Source organism: Armigeres subalbatus, chromosome 2 (genome assembly GCF_024139115.2).
Source record: "Armigeres subalbatus isolate Guangzhou_Male chromosome 2, GZ_Asu_2, whole genome shotgun sequence".
Lineage (NCBI taxonomy): Eukaryota > Metazoa > Arthropoda > Insecta > Diptera > Culicidae > Armigeres > Armigeres subalbatus.
The window spans coordinates 161,002,982-161,029,800 of record NC_085140.1 but is presented as its reverse complement, the minus strand read 5'-3'; the positions used below and the strand labels follow the sequence as shown (position 1 = coordinate 161,029,800).

General features: G+C 40.3%; 1 protein-coding gene across 1 annotated transcript in view; it reads left to right on the top strand.

The window, feature by feature from the left end:
• The first annotated feature begins 5,152 nt into the window (after window positions 1-5,152).
• LOC134211097 (Krueppel-like factor luna) overlaps window positions 5,153-26,819 on the top strand; it is a 994,395-nt gene continuing 972,728 nt past the window's right edge. Inside the window, exons 1-3 of the mRNA XM_062687709.1 lie at window positions 5,153-5,453; window positions 5,636-5,770; window positions 6,117-7,458. The gene's annotated coding sequence lies outside the window, so the exon portion shown is untranslated. The remainder of the gene's footprint in view (window positions 5,454-5,635; window positions 5,771-6,116; window positions 7,459-26,819) is intronic.

Genomic DNA, 26,819 nt, shown 5'->3' with positions numbered 1-26,819 from the left:
ACTCCGTAAAGTATCTACCGATTTCTTCGTTTCTGTCAGCGTTCAACGGCAAAATTAATCATGTTTTGGAAAACTGGTTTAAATCCATGTCCAGATCACCGGATCTTAGAGATAATCCGCAGTATTTAAGGGCATGTCAAAATGCTATTTTTCTAGTGCTTGTATTTTTCACTTGGGTGAAATATTGACCCTTATTATATTTTTTACAGAGCTTTTCCTGAGTTGATCAATATGTTGGTGTCACAGATCGAACAACAAACACCTGAGATATGACCGCTTCCGTAAAATTCGTGAAACCGGTTCCACCAGTTGTCGCCCGCACGCTATTGTTCTTGTAGACAACGTTCTTGCACCAAGTGAAATCCCTTGGCCACAGTTATACCTTTTTCCAATTATACCAATATGGGTATCAAACTTCATGGTTTATAAAAGTCATTACAATGCAAATATTTTGTGCAGGGGAGAATAGCTAAAATGTACCAATGGGAAAAAATAGCCCAACGAAACAGTTCACACTACATTTTTGAGCGAATGTTTCTATTACCTACACCCTTAAATTTTGCCATCGATTTTGGCTGTGCAAATCTCGGTTGAAGTTCATTCGACTAAATTAACGTAGGATAACGGCGACTCCTTTGACTGCCACAATGAATAAACTTTTTTTTTTCTGCTGATATATCCGCAGAAGTTTACTATCCAAGCGCTTGGCTGTGAAGATCTCGGTAAAAGAATAACATGTTACAATTACTGTTTAATATTAACTATTCAGTACTGAGTAGTAAGTAAGAAATAAGAAATCAATCGCTGAAGCTTTTCTTTTTACCTATCCAAATGAATTGCTTCTGAAGTTCTTATGAATTTCCGAAGGAAGGTGTTCCAGGGGAACTTCCTTGGAAATTTTAAATGGATGTTCAAAAAAAAAACACTGAACTGATTGTCTCTAAACATTTTGGAAAAACCTGAAAATATCAAGTGAAAAAAAATCCAGTGAAAATTCTGGAAAATAAAAGACGGTTCACTTCTCTCTCTTCATTTTTCTCTTCTCACTTTAAAAACAACTTTCAGCCGAATGGGTTCGGCCAAATGACCCTTCCCCGATCGTAAGGCATAAATTGATCGAGTTTTGAATAAACGTAAATTATATCAGGGTCTCCAAGACGTCCTGGAGTTCAGAACATATGATATATCCGATCAACCAAGCCCTGAACGACGTATTCGTGCATCGTTGAACATCTTAGCAGGTCCATTTAGTCGATTATTTTTACACGTAACTACAGGCCTTTTCGTTCAGTTCAAAAGTTCAAAACAGTTCATAACATGTGATCTACTCGATCAACCAAGTCCTGAACGATGTGTCCGTGCATCGCTGAACATCTCAGCTGGTCCACTGAGCCGATAGGACTTCATTTATTACTTATTACTTTTCCGGATCTCCAAAACATCCTTGAGTTCAGAACATGTGATCTAGCCGATCAAGTCCTGAACGATGTACCTGTGTATCGCTTAACATACCAGCAGTTCCATCGAGCTGGTAGGGTATCACTTAATTTTTTTATAAGCTACAGTGGACCTTCCATGAGTTGATGTTCTAAGACTCGATATCGAATTGTTGAATCAAATGACGCAATACTAAAATACTGTTATGGTCACACTGAACAATTTTCCGAGAACTTCTGTCTCGATACCGGCTGTATTATATCTCTACCAAATGTTCTGAATCTTAGATCATTTCAACACCAAATATTCAAAACGACTTTGACCTATCCAATGACCAACTTATGAATGATGTTGGATATGATATCCCAGTGAGTCCATTTAGCTTATATGACTTTAATCATCACTTGTACTGACCATTGCAGGCCTGAGCGGATGGCTAAAATATCCTGAAAGTCGTATTGTTTGATGTAACCACTCAAGTTCGTCATACGCCTCAACAAAAAAGTCTGCAGCCGAATTGTTCGACACAAACAACTCCTTAGTTATTGTGCATCTAGCAGATATCTTGATCTTTACTCAAGATCATTTTGGACGACCTTGGACATATTCTTCTTCTTCCTTTTCTCCTTCTATGGCTCTTCATTCCAAGTGGAACTTGGCCGGTTTTTCAACTTATTATTCTATTAGCATTTCCTCAGTTAATAATTGAAAGCATTTCTGTGCCCGCCATTGCATGAGTATGTATTTTGTGAGGCAAATAAAAAGAATACGCTATGCCCAGGGAATCTAGAATGTTCCCACCCGAAAACACCCTAGTCTGGACCAGATATAACTCACCATTTCCGAAAGGCTAACTGGAGACCCCTTGGACATCTTTTGTTCATAGAAAATAGAACTCGAAACTCGAAAATCGAACTCGAAAATGTTTTGGAGTACCTTGAACATCTGAATTCAAGAAAATTGGGTTTACATGGTGCGCATATTCTTATTGAACCAGGTTGGGTACATACTGATGTTGAGGACAATTCAAAAAGCCTTGGTTGTTCGGTAGATACTTTTGGTTGAAATTGGGAATGTTTTGGAGTACCTTGAATATCACGTATTCGAGAAAATTGTATTTACATGATGCGAATGTTATTGGGCTGGATTGGATATATACCGATGATGAAGACATTACATAAGCCTTGGTTAATCTGGTAGATACCGTGGGCTGAAATCGAGAACGTTTTGGAAAACCTTGAGCATCTCGTACTCCTGAAAATTGATCACTGTCTCAACAATCATGATGACTAAATTTGAGTGTTTAGATTTAATAATCAATGTGGTATAGGATCCCAATATTTCAGATTCATCTGCATGTTGTCAGAAGCAAAATCTTCCAAAGGGTTTGGATATCTGGGACTTCATGGTATAGGTAATCTCCAATATTTTTCCTGGTAAACCGACATCATAATAAACATTTTTTCTGAAAAAACTGGGGACCTAGCTCTCTTCTGTGATTTTTCACAGCCAATCTAAAACGCTGGTCATATACTGGTCATATCATATCCATCCTTCCCGAAAAGGTTAAGTAGGTCAAATATTGTCAAATTTATTATTATGTTATCAACGGATGTCACCTTATCTTAGGGAACGTTCATAAATTACTTCACACGTTTTTAGTGCACGGAAACAAAAGCATACCCACAATCATGAATAAAAAAACATGAAATCATGAATCATGCCAGTTCATGAAATCATGATTATAATTCATGATTTCAGGAACATTATTCATGGTACTGCGCAATCTTCAACAGTCGACAAAATGCATAACCGGTTATACTTCGAACACTCCCTTCCCGAGAAGTGAGAACGGCTGAAAGGTAGCACGCCGGACTCTCACTCGGTGTACTCGAGTTCAAAACTCCTGTTGAATTTTTTTTTAATTTTTCGGTCTCAACAACCAAATCGTAACGCATTGGTTGCGTTAAGGCTCCCCCAGACCTAAGCGATTTCATCGTCGCGATGGCGACAACTAGTCGTCACGATTCTATCGTTGGGTCGCTACAAGCAATGTTGCATTTACGCTTCCATACAAACGGCGACAAAATCGTAGTCGCCAAGCGATAGAATCGCGTCGCGTGTGTTTGGGGGAACCTTTACGCGAAAATAAATCATGAAATCATGATTTATATTCATGGTGTATTTTCATAACATGAAAACACGTTGGATTCATGAAATCATGAATTATTTTCTCATTTCCGGGAACGGATTTTTACCCGTGTGGGAGGGTTTCAGAAAGTGTGATTATCCATATATATTTTTTTTTGAGATTTCATACGAATAGTGGGGATAGTGGAGGAAGGAGGGATTGAAAATGGTTGATTTTTGCGTGATGTAATGATGAAGCACTCATTACTTGCCAGGAGCTTTAACCAGTCGTTACCACTGATAATCAATATACATTCCCTATATATAATAACTTTGGTTTCTTTTCACTAACTTTTGCCTCCCACTAGCATGTTCATGTGATTTATGGATAGTCCCTTAGCATTTAAAAATGTTAGAACCTGAAAATCGATCATTTTCCCAGCAATATATCATTTTTTGTCACTGTTCCAATTTTGTCAACTGAAACTCACGGAGACCCCTAAATAAAGAATAAAAAAAATTGGAGACCCCTATCTGTACATATAAATAATGCTAAAAATAAAGTTTTGGTAATGTGTTTCTTTTCTGAAATTTCGAACCTAACATATTTTTTCAAAAAATTGAACGGCTTGTACCATCATTTTACATTTCTAAAGAAAAAAGCATCATTTTTAGAACCACTGCAGCGTTCGGGATACGCCGCACTTTATTCTCCAGCAAACCTTTGCTGGGGACGCTAAATGTAGAAGCCAGTTCAGTTCAGTTGAAGCAAGAGAGTGAGTGTCGCCCGGGTTCCACCTATTTATCAAGCTGGATTAGAGCACACAAACTTAACGCTAAGCATGCTTTACTCGTTATAAGTAACGAAATGTTTTGCTCAACTTCACTACAACCAGATCAAACCGTCGGCAATATACATATGATGCATGCGGTGCCATGTTTATAGGCAAGTACGTGACTCAACTCAGTGCCGGCGAAGTAGCATCCATTGTTGACTGTTTATTTTGTATGAGTTTCCCAGCGTTTGCTGGTCAGTCAGCACTTTATCGCTATCCTCCCGTGTGTGCTCGACGACGCTTGATCGTATTGGTTGATTGAGTGCATTATCGCGCCGCCACAGTTCTCTCCCTCGTATGGCCGTCGAAGCGGTCGAAGCGCACCGCGTGATATCATGATTCTCATTCAAGTCCTCATTCCCGCATGTTGGTTGGTATGTGAATCTATGGACAACGCAGACGAAGACCGTCGACATACACACAAATTTATTCCAGCATGGATAAACGGGTTCATCAAGCTGATGTTGTTTCCACTACTATGGAGCGTATGTTGAGGAGACCGCTTCTGGTGAGCCGAACCTTTTAAATGCGACTTGGTTGCGATGGTGGAGAGGGTGGTATAGAGGGTGGTCGCGCACCATGGAATTTAACAAAACAACACCGTCCCCGTTGGTGGTGTTGGTTGGTGAGAGAGGATCAGAGTAGGAGAGAGTTGTTCTTTGCAAGTGCCTCTGCAAGGGGACCGGAGGAGTTTTGACTTCACGAAAATTGTATTTAATTTTATTTGTTAGTGTTCTTATTGATGCCGGTTCGTGCGTTCAGCGTCGCGGAGCAACAGCAATTGGATCGAGTGCGATCGAGAGGAATTCCGATTTACTCCTTGCGTTTATCTCGCGTAGTTTTTCGCGATTCGATTTGTTTTCAACGGACGGTGACAGCGCGATCGAATGCCGCTCGCGGATTCGTTTGTTTTGTTTTTGTTTGATCGTTGGCTTGACGGTTGGTGTCTGCATCTACCGGTCGTTTGATTATCGCTGGGAGTTGCGTGCCGAGTTGGTCGTTTGGCGGTTGGCTAGAAGGGTTCCGTTTTTGGCGAAAGTCCCCTTCGGTGTGCGTGTTCTTGGGTGCAGAAGTGGGCTCCAATCAGTGAGGGGTTTCATGCTGAATTAATAAATAGTAGTGCTATGTAGCGTGCATCAACCGAATAAAATATAAATAATAATATCCGCTCGTTAGAGGTTCTAAAAATAACGTGGGGTGTTTTTCGGCGTTCTTGCTTTGTTTCCCTTTAGTGCATCAAGCGTGCGTCAGAATTCTGGAGCCAATCCAAATCCATGACATACCGAATGGTTGCTGCGTAATCAGAGTTTCTCAAACTATTCATTCAAGTTCCCGATAACGGAAATCAACGCAGTTACAATAAAAAGGTGAACATTTGAATTCCGCTTGAATATTGTATCAATAGAGAAAAGATTTTACAATCAACTTTATTACCGTATGTAAGGGAAGCGTTTCATTCAAAAGACATAAGACACTAAACATCTAAGAGCTTCTGAGCTGAAGAGCACGTGAAACATTTTACTGATCCAAAATTCTCGAAAGTACTGAGCCACATCATAAGGCATATTACACAATAGAGGTGGTGGCATCGAGTTTCTGTCCTCGTTTCGGTTCATATTTTTAAATAATAATTTCATAATAACTCATCATACAATAGGCAACAGCAAAGTTTTAAATCGTTTTTCTCCTCTCTGTCCTAATTTTTCTCCACAGATTCCACAGCTGAATCGGAAACGTGCGAGTATTTGAATCGCTGGACGTGTTCATAGAGTTCATGACATCTTCCACGGTTGAGAGTGCTCCGACGTGACAGCTATTAAACATTGAAGAAAAGAGTCCCGGCCTTTCGGAAACTACAACAACGAAAACGACGACCCCGAAGAAGTAAAAACCCAGCCGGAGTGGATTCCCTCGCGACGGGCAGCAACGCCGGGGAAAAGTTTTGGAAATCATCCAGCAGAGTAAACATAAACAAAAGAAACATAAACCATTTGACTCGTGTGATGAATTTTGAAGAGCGAGTTAGATAGAATTGAAATTCCACATTTGATGGCAAGCCGCGCATTTTGAATGCTTCCTCTTCGTTCGGTGTGAAAGATAAACAACTGTTTCCATAACGCCGTAGTCGATATTTGTAGCAGCCATAAGCTGGCGTCATCAGTTACTACTTAGCACCCTAACCACCCCGTCGTCTTAAGCAAATCTATACTGCATCGTTAGTGAATTGTGTACATGTGAATGTTAGTAGAGTTATGAAAATAAAATATTTGTAGAAAATCGAAACCGCATCGTCTGGAAATAAGCTCCACGGCGGCTATTATATCCCCCATACTAGTAGATTGTTCAGCGAAGTAAACAAGCCCCTACGTCAGCAAGTGTTTTGTGCAAATGTGTGTATAGAAGATAAATTCATTCCACTTGATGACGCATAGCGTGTAAAAGTAAAAATTTTAAGCAAAAATATTCGATAAGTGTTAGCAAAGCCTCGTGTTTCTGATGAAAAGAAAATCCAATCAAATTGTCAAGTGTTTCCAGTTGAAGAAGAAAACAACTGAAACCAGATTCCCCAACGACGACGACGACGACAACGACAAATAAAAGTAAAAATAAGAGTGAAAATCGTTGCTCAACCAAATCATCCAACTTCCAATCGAGTGATTGGAGGGAAGAAATATAAGTCACAAGCATCAAGGAAGTCAAGTGCACCATGCGTTAGTGTTCTTGTGGCAGGAGATTCCAATCACACAGTTTCATACTTGAAAGTGAGAAGCGTAGAAGTGTAGAAAATACTATTTGGCTCAATTGGAAGAAGAAGAAAGTGTGCACAACGCTCACAAAGCTCAATATTCTCATTCGTGTGTTCTAACTACAGTGCATCAAAGCACGGAAACACCCGTCCTCCAGAAAAAAAAGTAGTAGCAGCAGCAAGCAGTCACATAAACAACATCCAACGATGGATATACTACCGAGCGGTAACATCTTTCGAGAGTTGCAGATCATCCACGACACCGGATGTTTCTCGTCGGAGTCCTCGATCGAGGATCAATGGCAACAGGTGGGTGAGATAGAAACTGTAATTGCGTATGAGCTCAGCTGCGTTTGGTGAATAGTTTTTTTTTTGGCTAAGTAAACATCCAAATATAGATTTCGTGAAGCAAGTGCGGAAGGGAATGAAATTTATCTATCTTCTTGATATTCACATGTTTGAACTTAACTTTGCCTCTATATAGCATCATTGGAGATTTCAATATTAAGCAAAAAAGATACCATTGATAAGATATCAAATTGATGATAGAAGCAACCAATATAGTTTCACAGTTCAAGCATATTTTTTCATATTTTTTTATTAGATTGTTCAAAACATAATAAACATAATAAATTTAACAAAGCCTCTCAATAATGCTAATAGTATCGTGCAATATCTGGAACAACAACTGCGAACGAGATCGAGATCATTTTGGAGATATAATTACAAACAGAACAAGGAGTCAGGGTCCACAAAGTCTATGAGTTTGGATGAGATAGTCGCATGTGTATCCATTTGTCAAACCATCTGTTGGGTACTTCTCGCTTAACTTTTCAAAAGGTCCTAAGTAACATTTTTTCATGAATTAATTTGAATAGCGCAATCAACAGAACAACATGAAAGCTTTTGATTGCAGTGCAGTACTCAAATTAATTCATGAAAAAAATGTTACTTAGAACCTTTTGAAAAGTTAGGTGAGACTTGTTGACGAGTCTGCGAGCCTCTTGTCATAATGAAGTCATCCATGAAGTTATGATATTTGACGCAGTTAATAATTCATTTGGTTGGGAACACTTGGAATACGTTCTCCATAGATGCACAAATGACATTCAGAGTCAATGTGCAGTACTGTTTTCCTGGCTTTTTTCGTACGTATACGCTACGCGTATGAAACGAACGTGAACGGAAGAATGGCAAAAATTATCACAATTAAACAAAATGATACAAGTAATGATAGACCCACTCCACTCTAATTGTAAAAACCATATACGTAAAGATTCCGAACTACTTATATTTTGTGCCTCACATCGTAAAAATGGCGCTATTTTTGGCCCTTCATACAGGAGTTTGATAAAATACAAACAATAATATAATCATGATCAAATCGTTTGTCAGATATGGCACCTATCGGCAGGTGCCTTGCTACAATAGATGGTAGTACCATCATCATCATCATCACATCGAAAAAATGGCGCCAAATAGGCAAGTGCACCAGAAGTTTCTGCGAGCCGAGTCAATTCAAATGTTCGCCCTACCTTACACAAGACAGGGAATTGTGGTGTCAAAAAGGTCATATGATGAGGACCAATGTGATATCAAAACGGAACACAGTTAACTTCTTGGAAAAGGCACAATACCCCTAGTAACATTTTAGTTTTATGCTGGTCTTATAACACTCTTGAAGAGTAAATTATAGACTTTTTAGACTTTAGTGCGTTATAAAACTTAAAATGTTACTTGGGACATGTGTCCGAAACGTCGGATGAAAACATAAGCCCCCTTTTTGATTCCAAAAGACTGAAAGTCATCAAAAATATCAATCCCAGACAACCAGAATGCATGCATAATAGAATTGTTTTTCTGTTATGCGATGCCTATGCACACAAATTTCATCGCTTACCAGTCGCGAAAACGCTTTTTGCGTACAAAAGTGGAGGCGATATATGTGTATTTCTTATCCGACGTTGAACGGCAGTGTATGCGATATGCACAATTTTTATGCGAGTTTGTTCGTTATACATTGCGATGTAGTTTGTGATAACAAACTCTGTTTGACAGATAATCCGATTTCGTTTGAGTTTGTTTGCAGGAATATGCGATGTCGACATATGTAGCTGGAATAAACTCGCAAAATAGCCTACTGTGCGGGAAAGTTTATAAATAAACTGATGAGCTTCGCACCACAATGCGATTTTGATGAAATTTGGATCGGTAAACGATTTTAATCGTACATTCTTATGCGATGTGTGGTTGTCTGGGAATAAAAGTAAAATCTATCCATCTGATTCGAAAATTATCAGAAAAGACCTTTGTCTTTGCTATCAGATCTGTCGTTGTATACGAAATATCTCTGCAAAAATAAAAATCTTGTGAACGGTTGTCCTCCTCATTTATCTCGACTTCGACGCACAGGCTACAAATAGCTCACAAAAGTGAAAATACATTAAAGAAAAAGGAATTGTCTTCTTACTCACCGGATTTGAATTGAATTTATCGTTCGGAATGGTCTATCTTGAAAACAACAGCCAGCAAAACACCGAATATAACACCGAGACATTTTAAATCTTGTCAGATTCGTCAAACTTTGTTTACAAAAACAGAAAAGTGGTTTTGACGCAGACGCCCGGTATACTGATGGAGTCCCCAGATTGCGGCCCTTCGATCAACCTGCCTCAAGGCTAGATGAAGGATGCAACGTGCCCGCACCGAGGATGAAAGAGCAGACCGCCGTGAAGTGTTTCGAGCTGCGAAACTGGCATTTAACAAGGCCATCAAGAGCAGTAAGAGAGCGTGTTTCGACAACCTATGCGAAGAAGCCAACGCGAATCCGTGGGATGACGCCTACAGGATAGTGATGGCCAAGACCAAAGGAAGCACTTTATCCCCCGAGCGGTCCCCGGATAGGTTGGCGAGGATTATCGAGGTACTTTTCCCATCCTGAGCCACAAATCCCTGGCCTCCTACACCGCAAGGGAATATGGGTGCGGCCGAAATGGTGGCTCCGGTGACGAACGAAGAGTTACTCGCGGTGGCCAAATCCCTGGTAACGAACAAAGCCCCAGGGCCTGATGGAGTTCCCGAATAGCGCTCCTAAGACAGCAATCATAGCGAGTTCAGGCTAGCTATGCAAAGATGCCTAGATGAGTGTAGATTCCCCGAAAGATGGAAAAGACAGAAACTGGTATTGTTGCCGAAGGCCGGGAATTCCCAATTCGCATAGACCAATCTGTCTTATGGAGACGACGGGCAAGTTGCTAGAGAGGATCATCCTCAACAGACTGACCCCGTACTCAAAGGGTACGAACGGCCTGTCAAGTGATTCTTTCGGTTTTCGCAAGGGTGAGTCCACGTTGGACGCTAGTAACTCGGTGGTAAAGACCGCCGAGAAAGCGATCCAACAGAAAAGGCGAGGAATTCGATACTGTGCGTTAGTGATATTGATGTGAAGAACGCATTCAACAGCGAAAGCTTGGTTGCCATCGTGCCACATTGGCTTAGCCTACCGGTGGGCCTGTGCCAGATTTTGGAAAGCTATTTCCAGAACCGTGTTCTATTATACGAGACCGATGCCGGTCCGAGAAGCGTTACTATTACCACAGGAGTTCCACAAGGTTCAATACTGGGCCCGGTATTGTGGAACCTTATGTATGATGGGGTTCTGAAGCTAAAGATTCCTCCTGGTGTTAAGTTCGTCGGCTTAGCCGATGACGTACCCTTGGAGGTCCATGGGGAGTCAATTCCCGAGGTAGCACACGCTATCAGCACGGTGGTGGATTGGATGAGCGCTAGAGGCCTCACTCAACATAAGACGGAGGTGGTTATCGTCAACAATTGCAAGTCGGTTCAACATGCAGTGATTCATATGGGGTCGCGATCGCTTCAAAGCGAAGTTTGAAGCTCTTTGGGGTCGTAATAGACGACAAGCTGACCTTCGCCAGCCATGTCGACTATGCGTGCTGTTGCGGCATTATCGAGGATGATGCCTGTGGTGTGTGCCAGTAGATGTAGGCTACTGGCAGGCGTTGCCGTATCTATTCTTAGGTACGGCGCGGCGGCTCGTCCTGGGCGAGAGCTCTGAGGGTAACCAGTTACCTGCGGAAGCTGTAGAGAACGTACGGCTTGATGTGTCATAGAATGATATCTACCTACCGCACGATCACACGATGTAGCCTGCATGATTGCGAGCATGATGCCAGTCGAGCTGGTCATCCGGGAAGACGAGGAGTGTTTCGAACTACGTGGCACCGGAGGAGCCCACGAACGCATCAGGGTGACTTCGGTTACCATATGGCATATCGAGCTGAGGTGAAGTTCACTTCCATCTGGTACAATTCCTGTCAGGCCATGGCTGCTTCCGGCAGTACCTCCACAGGTTTGGGCACGCGGAGAGCTCCGTCTGCCCTGACTCCCCAGGTGTTGATGAAACCGCAGAGCGCATACTGTTCGTATGTCCTCGTTTTAACGTCGAAAGAAGAGCTATGCTAAACTTTTGCGGTCGGGACACAACCCCGGATACCCTTATCCAGAGGATGTGCCAAGCAGTGGAGAAGTGGAACGCAGTTTCGACTGCAGCCAATCAGATTGCCTGCAGCTGGCAGAGAATCTGGCGCGCCGAGCAGCAGTCGACAAGCATGGCAAACTTGTGATTGGTTAGTTAGAGCGAAAACAGGTTGAGCGCGGAGAAGTGAATGAGAGGTTTGCACATGTCGAGGTAAGAGTGTCGCAGCTGCTGGGAACCGCAGTCGCCGCCTCGAGGCATCGCCGAAGAGTGAGCGCATAGTTGTGAGTATGGACTGCACATGCCGAGGTAGGTGGATCGTAGCGTAGAACTGTTGGTACCTATCGATATCGACACCTCGAGGCACGGCGGAGGAGAGTAAAGTGAGCATCCAAGTCAGCCTCACGTGGTACGTCAGAAGTGAAAACCTAAGTAAGTCCCACATGGTGTGTCAGGAAAAGTGGCAGGGTGTGCTAGAGTGAGTACCCAAATAAGTCTCAAATTGGTGTGCTAGAGCATGAATCAGGTGGCAGGGTGAGCATCCAAGTTAGACTCACATGGTGCGTCTCAGAGAGTGCCAGGGTGTGTGTGGAGAGCACCCAAGTAAGCCTTATGCGGAATGAGTGTCTGTGTGAGCGTGAATGAGCGAGTACATTAAGTACTGCATATTCATCAGAAAGGTTGTAAGACAAACTGCGGAATGCCATTTCGCGGAGTCCCATTCCGCGGAATGCGACATATCCCTGAAAATCGTTTCGCGGAATGTACATTGCGCGGAAACTGATCATTTCGCGGAATTCCATATCGCGGAATGACCCATTTTGCCGAAAATTTAATTGGAACACATTTTTTTCAGCTGAGTTGCAAATGCCACCTCGTTCGTACTTTGTACGTCGAGGTTTTTCATAGTGCTTTATTTGCCGTCAGACTATAAGCCACATATAACGCTTGATATACGGAATGTTAATATTAGATGTCATATGCATTATTTCCAGTAAAACCTTAAAAATGAGATGTAAGAATATTTACATAAAGTTACTCTATCAACGTATTTTTGTTGATTTAGCTTTGCTGCGTCGCAGCAAGCGTGAAAATATAAAAATAACAGTTGTGCGTTGCTTTCGTATCGAGTGGTGTGCCCCTGAAAACTCGAGCACGTTGAAACTTGGATTCCGTGAGGAGTGAAGGTCACTCGTATTAGTGTGTATTAGCGCGGTATAAGAAAAAATAATATTTAATATTTGTATAACATGCACGCGTTACTCTAGTATAAGGCAAACGACGAAACGGGTTCTGATTTCTTAATATAATGCGTTTTTAAAATGAAGGCATTTGAGAAAACAGAAAAGACAGAATCACCGTTTTCGATCAGATGTGGCACAAACTGAACACTTAACATCTAGCATGAGACAACGGGCAGGACTATTCACACAACGGGGGAAGCCCATATGGCATAATACAATTTAGCATAATTTGTTGAGTACCTCGAGGCCATTTGGCATGATTGTATAACATTTCACCGAAAACTATTTCGCGGTATTCATTTTCGCGGAATAACATTTGGCGGTTTGTAACTTTTCGCGGTACGAGATTTGGCGGTTTGCACCTTTTCGCCGAATGACTTTTGGCGGAATGTACCATTTCGCGGAATGCACCATTTCGCGGAGTATTGATAATAATAGCTGAGTGTTCATTCAGCACGTCCACAATTATTACTTGTTTACCTGCTAAGCCAAGTTCCATGCATTAAGAAGGCCTCCCAGAATATGTAGAAGTAGTTTTCAAAATTCAAAGCTTTTTACAAATCCTTTATTAGATCTGGCAGACGGGCCAGATATAATGAACGGATTATCTCCTCTCTTTACTTTGTTACGGATAGACGTTTTTATGAATAATCATTTATTTCTTCCTTTCACCTAATACCGAAAAATGGTAGCTTCTATTTTAAGAAGGAATTACTTATTCCTTCCCCTTATACCGGGTAGATTTGTTCTTTCAAAGAAGGTTTTTTCAACTCCTTTCGCCTTATACCGGGCAGACGCATCCATTCAAAGAAGGTATTAGGGCTCATTCACAAATTACATAACGCAAAATTTGACCATTTTCAATCCCCACCCATCCCCTCGTAACGTTTTTTGTATGAAAGGATTTTTAAATTTGTATGGGCCGTAACGCTCTGGCAGGTACCCTCCCACCCCCTAAAGCATTATGTTACTTGTGAACGGGCCCTTATCAACTTATTTCGCCTTATACTGAGCAGATTCACCCATTTAAAGAAGGCGTTACCCCTCCCTTCGCTTTATGCCGGGCAGACGCGTTCTTTTGAAGAAAGCATTATCAACTCCTTTCCCCTTATACCGGGCAGATGCATTCATTTAAAGAAGGCGTTACCCCTCCCATCGCCTTATGCCGGGCAGATGCATCCACTTAAAGGAAGCATTACTCCTCCCTTCACCATATACTAAGCAGATGCATTCATTTAAAGTAGATGTTTCTCTTCCTTCGCCTTATACCGGGCAGACGCGTTCTTTTAAAGAAGACATTATCAACTCCTTTCACCTTATACTGAGCAGATGCACCCATTTAAAGAAAGCGTTACCCCTCCCTTCGACTGACACTCGACAGACGCGTTCTTTTAAAGAAGGCATTATCAACTCCTTTCGCCTTATACCGAGCAGATGCATTCATTTAAAGTATACGTTACTCTTCCCTTCGCCTTATATCGGGCAGACGCGTTCTTTTAAAGCAAACATTATCAACTCCTTTCGCCTTATACGCGGCAGACTAGAGATGGTCGAAACCCGAATCGAACCCGTACCCGACGAGTTTGAGTCGGATTCGGGTTTGAAAAATTAGTACAATATCGGGTGCGGGTCGGGTACGGGCTTAAGAAATAAAATAGTGAATATTATTTTATTCAGTTTTGTTAATTGTTAAGCTTGTTCGTTGTTTGGGCTTAATATTTTTTTGATTTAAAAAGAACTAGAAAATATCGAGTTTGAATTTTCCGGGCAAAACTTTAGTGCGGGCTTTAATAATTAAATTATGTTCGGGTTCGGGTTAAGTACGAGTTTACGAATACTAAAATTCTCGGGTACTCGGGTAAAAATTATTCCGGGTTCGGGTCGGGTCCAAATATGTATTTACAAATCGGGTTCAGGTTTGCAAAATGTGAAACCCGACCATCTCTAGAGCAGACGCATCCATTCAAAGTACCGTGGTGCATCGAAACCCGTACATTTAAGCACTTCAGTATATGTATAAATCTATAGAAAATACAAATCGAATGCAAATAGAACGTTCGTCATTGATCTAACTGCACGAGGGCCTCTATTTTTTGTGTGCTCCACTGTATTGCATTGAAAGTAATGAAAAATATGATAAATTTACGAACAAAATCAACACCTTCTGATTCGAAATCCGTCCACCGTGGACGGATTTAGAATCATAGGATCATAGTCCGTACAGCTATTTTCTAACAAAATATTTAAATTAAAGCAGACCAATTGATCAAACTAACACTGTGAATAACACAATACGCACCTTGAGAAGCGATCCCTTTGTTATTTATGCTGCTGATCTTACTTTATTGATTGCAATTTGCAATTTAAACACACTCACTTTCGGTACCATTGCGCCCAACACGCGAACAAAATGGCACCTGAAATTTCGCGTTTGCGGGGTGCCGATTTGTTTTTTAATTATGTTATTTTAATTTCAGAGCCTACTTTTCATTTCAATGACCAAAAAGATAAATGATGCATAAATTAATTCCCTTAAACCCCCTTTATTTTATTGATATCTCACGAAGTGGACGGATGTCGGCACTGTACGGATTTCGGTCCCCCACGGTAGGCATAAACTTTCCCTTTGCGTTATACCGGGCAGATGCATTAATCCATAAAAGGGACTACCTCCTTTCTTTTCTTCATACCGAGCAAACGTGTCCATTTCAAGAAGGCGATGTTTTCTCACTTTGTGTTATATCGACTGGATGCGGTCATTCAAAGAAAGAATTATCATCTTTCATTATTTAAATCACAATTAAAAAGAACTTAGCCCGGATGGCATGTAATTAAGCAGAAATCTGTAAATATTTCAATGATAATTACTCTAACCTCCCTCTAACCGGCCCTCCTTAGCCGTGCGGTAAGACGTGCAGCTACAAAGCAAGACCATGCTGAGGGTGGCTGGGTTCGATTCCCGGTGCCGGTCTAGGCAATTTTCGGATTGGAAATTGTCTCGACTTCCCTGGGCATAAAAGTATCATCGTGCTAGCCTCATGATATACGAATGCAAAAATGGTAACTTGGCTTAGAAACCTCGCAGTTAATAACTGTGGAAGGGCTTAATGAACACTAAGCTGCGAGGCGGCTCTGTCCCAGTGTGTGGGGATGTAATTCCAATAAGAAGAAGAATTACTCTAACTGAATTCCGCCAAATGGCGAAATGTCTTTCGAAAAAAAGGTGCATTCCGTGAAATGTGTTTCGGAGAGTTGATACAATCCGCGAAATGTCGCACCGCGAAAAAAAATTCCGCGAAATGGTTTTCGGTGAAATAGTATACAACCATTTGGCATTATCCTCGAAAAATGTATTAAATACAATGGGCGTTTGGTAAAACTATCATTTGGCAAAAAAAAAGTTAATCGTTAGAAGTACGAATTTTCCTAGAATAAGGCAAAAGAGTAGATGACTCCTTCTTTGATAGTACGCATTCGCCCGGGATGAAGCAAAAGAGGAGATGACTTCTTTAAAAGCACGCATTTGCCCGGAATAATGCAAATGAGTAGATGACTCCTTCTTTAAAGGCACGCATTTGCCCGGGATGGAACAAAAGAGGAGATGATTCCTTTAAAAGCACGCCCCGAATAAGGCAAAAAAGTAGATGATCCCTTTTTTTAAAGTACGCGTTTGCCCGGAAAAAGGCAATAGAGTAAATGACCCCTTCTTCAAAAGTACGCTTTTTCCGGATTGAATACTAGATGACTCATTTTTCTAAAGAATGCAAAAATCGAAGCGTATATGATTTCTTTTCTACGCATACGATCGGAATAAGATAAATGAGTTGATGATTCCATCGTTTAAGGCACTCGATTTCTCCTTATAACAAGAAAGCATGCATGTATTTGGTTGGAAGAATTCTAATGAGTAGATCATTCCTTCATTCGATGCACACATTAGAAAAAAAACTTTGAGAGATCACATTTTCAGGAATAAGGCAAATTAGCACATTATTTCTTCATTTTAATCCAATTAAATTAAAATTTACCCAGAATTAGGTGAAAAATAAATCACTCCTTAAAACACGCATATGCCCAGAATAAGGCAATAAGGCCGTTACAAATATTTAATTCAAATTATGTCCTACTGGTCTCCGAAAGGTCAAAATCAATATGAAAATGGAAAAAAATCAATAAAACTCCTCGGATTTGTTAAAGATTTTTTCGAAAATCCTAAAAATCATCCAAATTTTTTGTTGTTGCCCTCTCAAAATATAATTTTTGGGCAAAAAAATACCCGAGAGGGGAAGACATAATTGTTTTTAAATATTTGTATCGGCCTAATACAGATGTAAATTGAGCTTCTTCCTAGATTTTTTATAATACTTTTAATTTTTATGCCAAATGGCCCTAAAATCATTATAACTATTTTTCTTTATTATGCCAAACGGTCGTTATGCCAAATGGTCTTTATGCCAAATGCCCCCTGGCTATTCAACTCGTTATGCCAAATGGCATTATGCCAAACGGTATTATGCCAAATGGAATTATGCCATTTGGGGTAGCCCCCACACAAAACCCAGTGAACCAGTGGAGAACTTTTCGCTTTATGAAAAAATTTCTCCTACCGGGGCGGGATTCGAACCCACAATCCACAGCACATGCGTCTAGACGATTAACGTCACTAACCGCACGGCTATGAATTTCTTTACATACACGCGCTTTCCCGATACACAAAAACAAAAACAAAAGACAATAACTGGGTTCTGCGTTCTTTAATAGACGCATTTGCCATATTGATTTTTTTGATTGGCCTCCTTTATATGCACGTATTATTTATTTTGGTTGGCTTTCTTTATATTAGGTAGGGTTACTGCTCATGGACTTCATCTCATAGCTCCGATATTGGTCTCACGAAAAACAAAGCAATGAAAAGGTATTTGGTTTGTTTATAATTTTTGTGATTTTATTTTCAGCATGTTAGCAAAAAGAAGCGATGAAATTGGTGCTGTATTTCTTTGTTTCGCGATGAGATGAATATATGGTCAGTGAGATGGAAAATGGAACAGTTCCCCTATTAGGCTTAAACTGGGTTCTGCCATCTTGAACTGCACGCATTTGCCCGAAATAAGGCAAAAAGTGGGATCGAGTATTCGGTGACATTTTTTCCATATGAATAAGTTGTTAATTCAATGTTTGTTGAATGCGAATGAGGTAAGTATTACACAACATTGTACAAATGTATCATACATGCCGATCTTCTATTTCAAATGAGACGTCTTTGGCTAGCAAATCTTTCTTTTACAATATATCAAAACGTTAAAATTCAAGGAAGGATGTATTTCCTGCATGATTCTATGCTTATAAGTATGCTACTGATAGCCTTTTTTTAATAAATATTAATATTAAAATAATAGTGTATTTAATATTTCTGCGAAATGGGTTATTCCGGGAAATGCCATTCCGCGAAATGAGTAATTTCCGCGAAATGCATCATTCCGCGGAATGTTACACTCCGGGCAATGCGTTTCCGCAATGTGGGACTCTGCGAAATGGAATTCCGCGGAATAACATTCCGCAATTTGTTCTACAATCAGCTTGATTGTTATCCGTTCATCTAACGTGAGAAAATAGGGAAGTTCATTCGGAAAACTTCTTTATTTGGCAAAAAAAATTGCCTCAACCTGCTTAAATGGCTGCTAAAAACCGGGTCAAAAAATTGTCGGTACACTATGGGAAAGAATACGAACAAAATCTGCGCTTGAATCTCAAAAAGACATCGCAGAAAAAATAGACTCAAAACGGCATGGTGAAAGTGAAGGCAATCAACAGTAATTTAACCTGGCCAATGGCCTTAATGATGGGGAGCAATCGCTTAGGATGGAAATCTTTTATGGCGCCCTGCACAAAAGGACATGTCCGACTTGAGGCCTAAACGCCAAGCTCTCAAATTCAACCACCCACAGTTTGAAACCGCTAAGCCCGGAAATACGACCCACATACACGGGAGCAGTGACGGGAAATGTCATTTCGATGTCATGAGACTAATTTGCTAATAACTTTTTTCACAAGTCATTTATAATTTTGTTTTACATGTAAACATGTAGCCCTCAAAGGACCCGAAAACTTTTTCTAACAAGTAATTTCTCTAAACATGATATTGGCGACGTGAGAGCCGAATTAGTGTTAAATGACATTAATGTCATGACATTCCGTGACATTTTTTTAATCTCGCTCTGATGGCTCACACTTTGTATTTAGAACAATGATCTGTTCGACAAAGTTCTAGGACTCTTTAAATACTCCATGTCAATCAAAAAATCCGAACTGTAAATGACTTTTGGAAAAAGTTAATAGAAAATTAGTAATAGCATTGCCATGACATTTTTTGACATTTCCCATCACTGCACGGGAGCGTATTTCCTGATGATCAAGACGTAAGTTTGCTGCCGCTTACAGCAAAACAGCCTTATCTGAACGAAAAATTGACCAAAATTATGCCTGCCTTGTAGTTAGCGTCTGTATTCAGTATTCAGTACTCACAACCACCCCCAACTTTGTCTAATGCTGTGTAAGTAGCAGACGTTGTTATCCTGTGCTGCAGGACCGCTACTGTAAACCAGAGAGAACAGGAAAGGCGCACCGAACAGACGAGGGGTTGCCGAAACAGTATACGCGTAGAATAATAATAAAGGACGGAGCGAGTAATAACCGCGCGGTCGTTCGGGCGGATTTTCCGATAGGAAGATGCAGCAGAAGGCAATGTGGCCCACATCTCTGCTGATGGGAGGTTTTTTACACCACGATGCAGCAGTAACTACGACACTGGATGACGACGTCAGACGGGTGGGGTGAGGCGCGGGCTTTAGCAAATTGCTCCTAGGTGTTGGTTTTGGTCGGTTTTTACCGTGCAGCACAAAATTACAAGCACGTGCAGGGTTCTTTCTTCTTCAATAAAAACGACTAGAGGCCACGGCAACGGACTTCGAAGACGAGGATGAAGTTCGCTCCGTTGAAACTGTGGAAGTGTGGATAGAGGGAACGTGGAACGATGACGACGACGTCGATTGCAGGGTGAAATGGAGGGTTCATTTTATTGCCTTAATATTTTTGTTGTTCTCTGCTTTGTTGTTTACTTTTTATTTTTGAATCGACAAGTTCCTGGCATGCGATTCGGTTGGCTGAGCGGCTCCCGATCGGTGTGTTGATTGGGTCGTTTATTTTGAAGGCGAATTGATCTTGGGTTGAGACGATTTTCCGGCTTCTTCTGCTCAAAAGAAATCAATTTCCGCTTTGTCAAATGTTTTGATGTCAACCTTCATACTCAAGTGATGAAATTCAACACAACACACGATAGGAGTGCTGCTTTGACAATTCCTGAAAAATAAGAGAATAAAGTCAGCTAAACACATTCGCAATCCAGTCAGGTGGTGCGGCAACGGGAAAAAAACTATTTCTGCTATTTCAATTTCCAATCGAGTGAGTACACGATATACAATTGCATCACTCCAGACATGGAGAGCTAAATTGCGATTTTTTCTCATTTCATACGAGTCTTATTGCAGTCATGGTATTCATCCAAACATATATTCTTTCACCGGATCAACAACAAAACAATAGTTTGCTCATATCTCCGCTGTATGGGGCAACTATTCCACTTTATGTCTTACGCTGATATATTTATTTATTTTTGCTTGCTTTTGTAATCTTGGGCCAGATAAAAATGACAAAATAGAAAAAAAATCTCCACTTCTTTGTTTTAGATGGGATTAATTTTGGAGCTTCCAAATAAAGAACCGGACCAGTTACCCTACTTATGTATATCCTCACCGACTCATCTCAGAAAGGATAAAAATGAAGAGTGCAAGTTGTGTTGTTTTCGGAAATATGAAACGGTTCAGCTTTCAACTTCTCGACTGGAAGCGTTCATTCCTCGAACATATCCTTTCTTCCAACTCAAAAACGTTGTCGGTACTTGGGAAGGGGACCTGTTCGTGCTTGGACTTGGAACAATAAGCTAATTTTTCATACGTTCCTCTTGGAAAATTAATGCTACGGATGAGTGAAGCACCCCCATAGTGGCTCGAAAGTTTTTCGAATAAACTTCCGTTCCCAGGAGTCAAACGGTTTACCTTATAATTTACCGTGCAAGTCAATTTGGCACTGCCTCCGTGGAGCTGATGGAGATTAAACTTGTTGACCTCAAGACAATGCACGTCACATGCCACGATGACCATGTAAAGTCAATTACCAACTTCTCTGACTGAAGTACCAAAGCTCCCACAACAATCAACCGAGTTCGCTTGGCCGCCTCTATCTATGTTGCACAAAAAAAATTGCACTGCAACGACCAGCCTCCGTCATCGTCCGTCACCCCAAACCAGAATCGGTCGTCTTAATAGAATAATTCGATTCAACTTTTCAGCACAACGTGGCCACTTCCCACCCCGCGTCCGATTCTGGCATAGTTGCACCAGCTTCATCACTCCCCCCCCCCAACTGTGTGACGTGTTCCAATTTGGAGCAAAAGATATCCGTCTGGGTAGTAGTGGTCTTTTCTTGAACTAAATTGCTCAATTGGATTAAACTGTGAAGCATGATGACGATGATGATGATGGGACATTGCCAGGGCTTTGAGTGCAGCTGGGCAGAAAGGTTTATTTCTGTTCCGAGAGGGATGATGTCGTGTGGCATTACGGGCCACGAGAATTCGGTGCAAAGTCGATTATGAAACGATCTCTTTCATTCAGTATCCTGCTCGGGGTTACTGGGTGAGGAGTTTTGGTATTTTGCAATTTACGTTTCAGTTTTTTTTTTTCATCCAATTGGAGCAAAGAGTTGCAGTAAATTCCCGGACGGCAACGTAAAAAAAAACGCAGTGAACCATCTATGCACATAATTATTTATCATTTCTTATCTTAATAAAACTCAATATCATGCGAAAATGTTTGACATTGCGTCATGGTGCTGTAAACAGAAAAAAATCCTTCTGTAAACACAGTTTTATGCGATTCGGAACGATAAAAATGAACATCGGTAAGCCAGTAAAGATAGCGATAAGAATGTCGCTCGAGCTGAGTGCTGTACTGGAAGAGGCAGACGCGTGGAAGGGAAAATTGATTGAAAATGTGATAGGGTAGAATACGGCATTGGCAGGGTGCGACAGTTGTTGGCACCCTCAACAATATTTGCGTTTTCCAGCAAACATACACTATTTATGAGCATAATCTTGATTCAATCACACAATTTCAAGTCTAAGCTTTCATTTGAATAAGTTGTTTGTGTAAAAGTAGCAAGATTTGATGTGTTAATCACCGAAACAAATTTGCACCTACGAAATTCTTGCCATTATTGCATTGCCAAAGAAAGCAGCGCACGAAAAGCAAACTGTTACTTACTTTTTTGGATCGCCTGTTTCTCCTCTTAATTGCGTATGACACGACAAATTAAGTACGTAAACTACTTTTTACACTTTATCACCACTTGATTATCACCACAAAGAGCAAATTTAAGCAATATTTGCTCTATGTTTCACTAAATAAAATCGGGACTGTTCGTTTTCTTTGACAGCAGCACACTTCGGAATAGAGCGAGAGAATGTGTTTGTGAGCATATCAAACACACGCTAAGGAGATACCACGCACAATTCTATGTGAGTTGATTTTAGCAAAAATACGAACAAAATATCCGGCGATGGCATTTATTTAAAAAAAAGTGTTAAAATACAAATGCTTCATATTTTTTACGCAAACCATGCATTATATCAAAAGTGATAGTAACACCGTAGTATTTTAACCCTTATGTGGCTGACAGGACCGTTTTCCTTTTGCAACTTCAATACTTTCCAAGCTCATCAAAAAAATCTTAACCATTCCCGTTCCTACATAGCACATAATTGCCTACTTTTAGGGTATTATCTATTATTCAACTGTGAAACGTAGTGTAAGAATGGGGTGGCTCCAGCGGCTGGATAGGACAGTGCTGCCCATTATTCAACATATGAAGACTGACGAGGTAGAATATATTGTTAATATACTATACTACCAGAATCGACGAGCTTCGTTTCACCTAAAATTGATTAATTATTTATTTTTTACATTATTTAAAAGAAGTATTCGAAATTTGCAAATTTGGATTCCATTTTTTAGATTAATTTTCGATTACAGCAGAAATTTGTACTTTATTTGTATGGGAGTCCCCCCTCCAGAAGATGAGGGGTCTAATACCATCATAAGAATCTTTATCGTTCCCAAAAACCTCTACATACAAATGTTCATGCCGTTTCCTGATCTATAAGGGCAGACAGACAAAAATTAATTCTTATGTGTATAGATTTGGTTTTAAGTAGTTTACGTCGAGCGGTCGTGTCTTGTACACAACCACCAAGATTTTTTTTTTTGATGAAACAAACATATCACGTAAGGACCGCAAAGAGCAAGTTGTATATTTGAAACTGGTTGATAGACTTTTGCTTACGACTCTAAGGCATTACAAAAGACAAAAGATGTAAATCTTGGCAGCGGACAAAAAGCATATAAGTTCCCTTCTCCAAAATGGCCAACATTATTCAAATATGTTGAAAATGGTAAAAGTTATGGAAATGTCAATATCTGAATACACTAGTACCCTATCTGCCATTCACGTCTGTTTTTTGTTAATCGCAAAAGGGTTAAATTTATTTTACAATGTGTTTAAATGCTTTTGCCTATCTGTCTACATGACATAATATTGATGCCAAGGCTAAAAATTCATGTTTTGTTTTAAGCCAGTTTTGATAAATAATAAAGTTTGTTCCAAAATTGAGTGAAGCGAGATGAGCGTGCGGCCGATTAATATGAATGAATTTTACTACTGGAGGATATAAACAAACAGCATTTGGCACCAATACATTACCAGTTTTCTACTTCCATGTCCAGTTGCTAAAGGGAGCAAACTCATTGCTAATAATAGAAATTGCTATGCCAATAGAAGAAACGTTGACCTGTTACTTTATATTAAATTTACTGAGTTTGTGGTAAAAGCTGCTATATTTAGTGAATACCAATCATAAAAGAAAGAGCATACAAATGTATACCAGTTAAACTGTACCTGTTTTTTAGTGTAATTATTGATTATTTTTATCATTCAATTTGGTGAATGTCTTAGACTGCCAAGAATAGGTATTTTCCCCTAACAGTTATCATGATAATTCAAATAATGTGCTGCTTCGAGTTTCGACGAGAAAAAAATTTAAGTGAAAATGAAAAATTCTAAAATTGTGACCAAGCCCTGAACTTCTTAGTATTTCTTGGTATTATATAAATTGCCATTGGCAATTTTTTGTTATTTTTTAAATTTTGGACAATATTTACTAATAGCATGCGGATACATAAGTGCTAGAATGCTAGTGGAGTTGTAGGCATTTAAATTATTTTGCCAAATTAAGCTTCAAAAAGCTTCAATTGATTATAATTTATGCATTATGTTGTAGTGCATGTTTGGTTACATCACCAACAGCGGATTGACACTTGTAGTACCTATATGCCACGCAAACAGGAACGACATTAGCAATAATCTTATACTTTTGAATCAACTTGCAATATCTCAATACGATACAACTCCGTGATTGGGGCGATCACCTATCCCTTTGGGACATCATGAGAGTAGAAGCATTAGTACTAGAACGCATAGTGGCGGTGTAGTCATTATATGTATTTTGTTGAAATATGCTTTAATAAGCATAGTTTGGCCGTTTACTTACTATGCATCATGCTGTAGTGCATGTTTGTTCTTATCACCAACTTCAGTTTGAGACTTGTAGTACCGGTACTCTGGCTGATAAATCGAAGCAAACTAAGTGTTGGTCACGCAAGAGAGAGCGCTATCAGCAATCTTATACTTTTGCATCAACTATCATTAGTGCGTATGCTAATAGCTGAAAAGAGATTTGATGTTTTGACGTTTTGATGACGAAGGGTGGACCTGAGCAATGAATCGAATTCTTTGAGCGTGCTTACAACGGCACACTAGGACAGGCATTGAAAGCGTGAGTGAAGCGGACGAGCATTCTAGACCAACATTTGAAAAGGGCGTAACAGTCAAAATTTATTCCTTCTGATTCCTCGTCTACATATATAGCTATATATGTGGACAAATAATCAGAAGGAATAAATTTTGGCTGTTACGCCCTTTTCAAATGTTGGTCTAGCATTGATCTAATTCAATCATAGCATCCAATACCAGTGAGTGAACAGCCTTGCTCAGATGGATAGCAAACAACGATGATGAGCGATCGTTGCTGCGTACAGTGTTGGGAAATGTACGTCAAAACACTCTGATTATGCGAATATTTACATTTTATCCAGTCAAATTTCATGCACGAAACAAGCCGAAACAGTTTGCAAAAAAAAAAATGTACGCGATATCGTGACATTTTTTGCCGATGGAGCAAACTGTTTGTTTGCTGCTACGTTAGAGTCGTGCCGGCGTGCGGTCACCATTTGCATGAGATTTTTTGTTTCGGCTCGCGCGCAGCGCAAACAGCACAGAATCGAGTTTAATTACCTGTGGCGCAAAGCCTAGAAGGAGTGCTATCCGTAGCTACTGATTTATTCGTTCTTATCTCTAAAATGAGCAAGGAGTAATGAAATGATTTTTTCCCAAGAAAAACGGTTATACGTTGTGAAATTATTGTACGAAAACATTAATCGTGGGAAGAGAAAATAGTGAAAAGCATGTGCTGACTGTCGTCTGCTTGGCGTGGCTGCTGCGGCTGCCGTGGTTTTGTTTTTATTTTTTTTGCATGGAAGAATGAATGGTAAAAAGAAATGTCAACCATTCCCGTCCCTGGCTGCGTAAACAATGAGCAACAGGGTTCGCCAAGCCAAACTTGGTATGGTATTCAGGGAAGCTACGACTGAAGCATTTGTATTACGCTTGCTCTACTAGAATAAAACCAAAACACATCAGGTGTTCTGCTTCATTCACTCTGCTTTCAAGTTGCTGGGATGGAGGAGAGAAAGAATGGAAGCCTCCCATGCAGTGTGTCCGAGTTCCATTCTTATAGCGGACTTAATTTTCCTAGTATCTGAAAGATTTTTCTAACAGCGTGTGGTAACAACACTCATTGTTAGGTTACCAAGTGATTTGCCTCGCTCAGTTGTCTTCCATTGGTGAGCGATGAAGATCTTTAAACATTGAATCAACGAACGCCAAATTTCAACGATCTAGGAAGCATCAGCGATTAGACCGCAGGAGAACATCAAGTTGGCATGAATTAAGCTGATTTTTACTCATGATCTGATTTTTTTCAATGCATGCACTAGGAATTAACTTTCGGAAATCAGTACGGCGAAAATCATTTAAGGTTTAATAACTCAAAAATAAGCAACTTAATCTAAAAAATATTCGGTAGGCGTAGTAGCGGACACCTTCCTACATAACTGGTACTGCTGTTGAGAAAACCTGCGTTAGATGCCTTTCGCCATACAAACTTCAGGTGGTTAAGGTCACTCCTGACGGAATCCAAGATTAAAAGTGCTCGCATTTTCGGGGGCACACCACTCGATTCAGAGGCGGCGCACAACTGTCATTTTTGTTGATTTAGCTTTGCTGCGTCGCAGCATGCGTGAAATAAAAAAAATGACAGTTGTGCGTTGCTTCCGCATCGAGTGGTGTTCCCCCGAAAACGCGAGAACTTTTAATCTTGGATTCCGTCAGGAGTGACCTTAACTCAAGCTGGCTATTTTTATATATACGTTAGCGCCTGAATATGGCAGCGGCGAATAGGAAATTAACCACTGTATCTGATTCATTAGTCACACTTACTACATCATTATGAACAACTAACTTTATATAATCAACAGAGACCCACACGGCCTGGTCGTATGGTAACGCAGTTTAAGTAAGAGTTCTTAATGAGGAGCGAAAACTAGTCATCGTGCCATTGCAAGAAATTTATTTTAAGATGC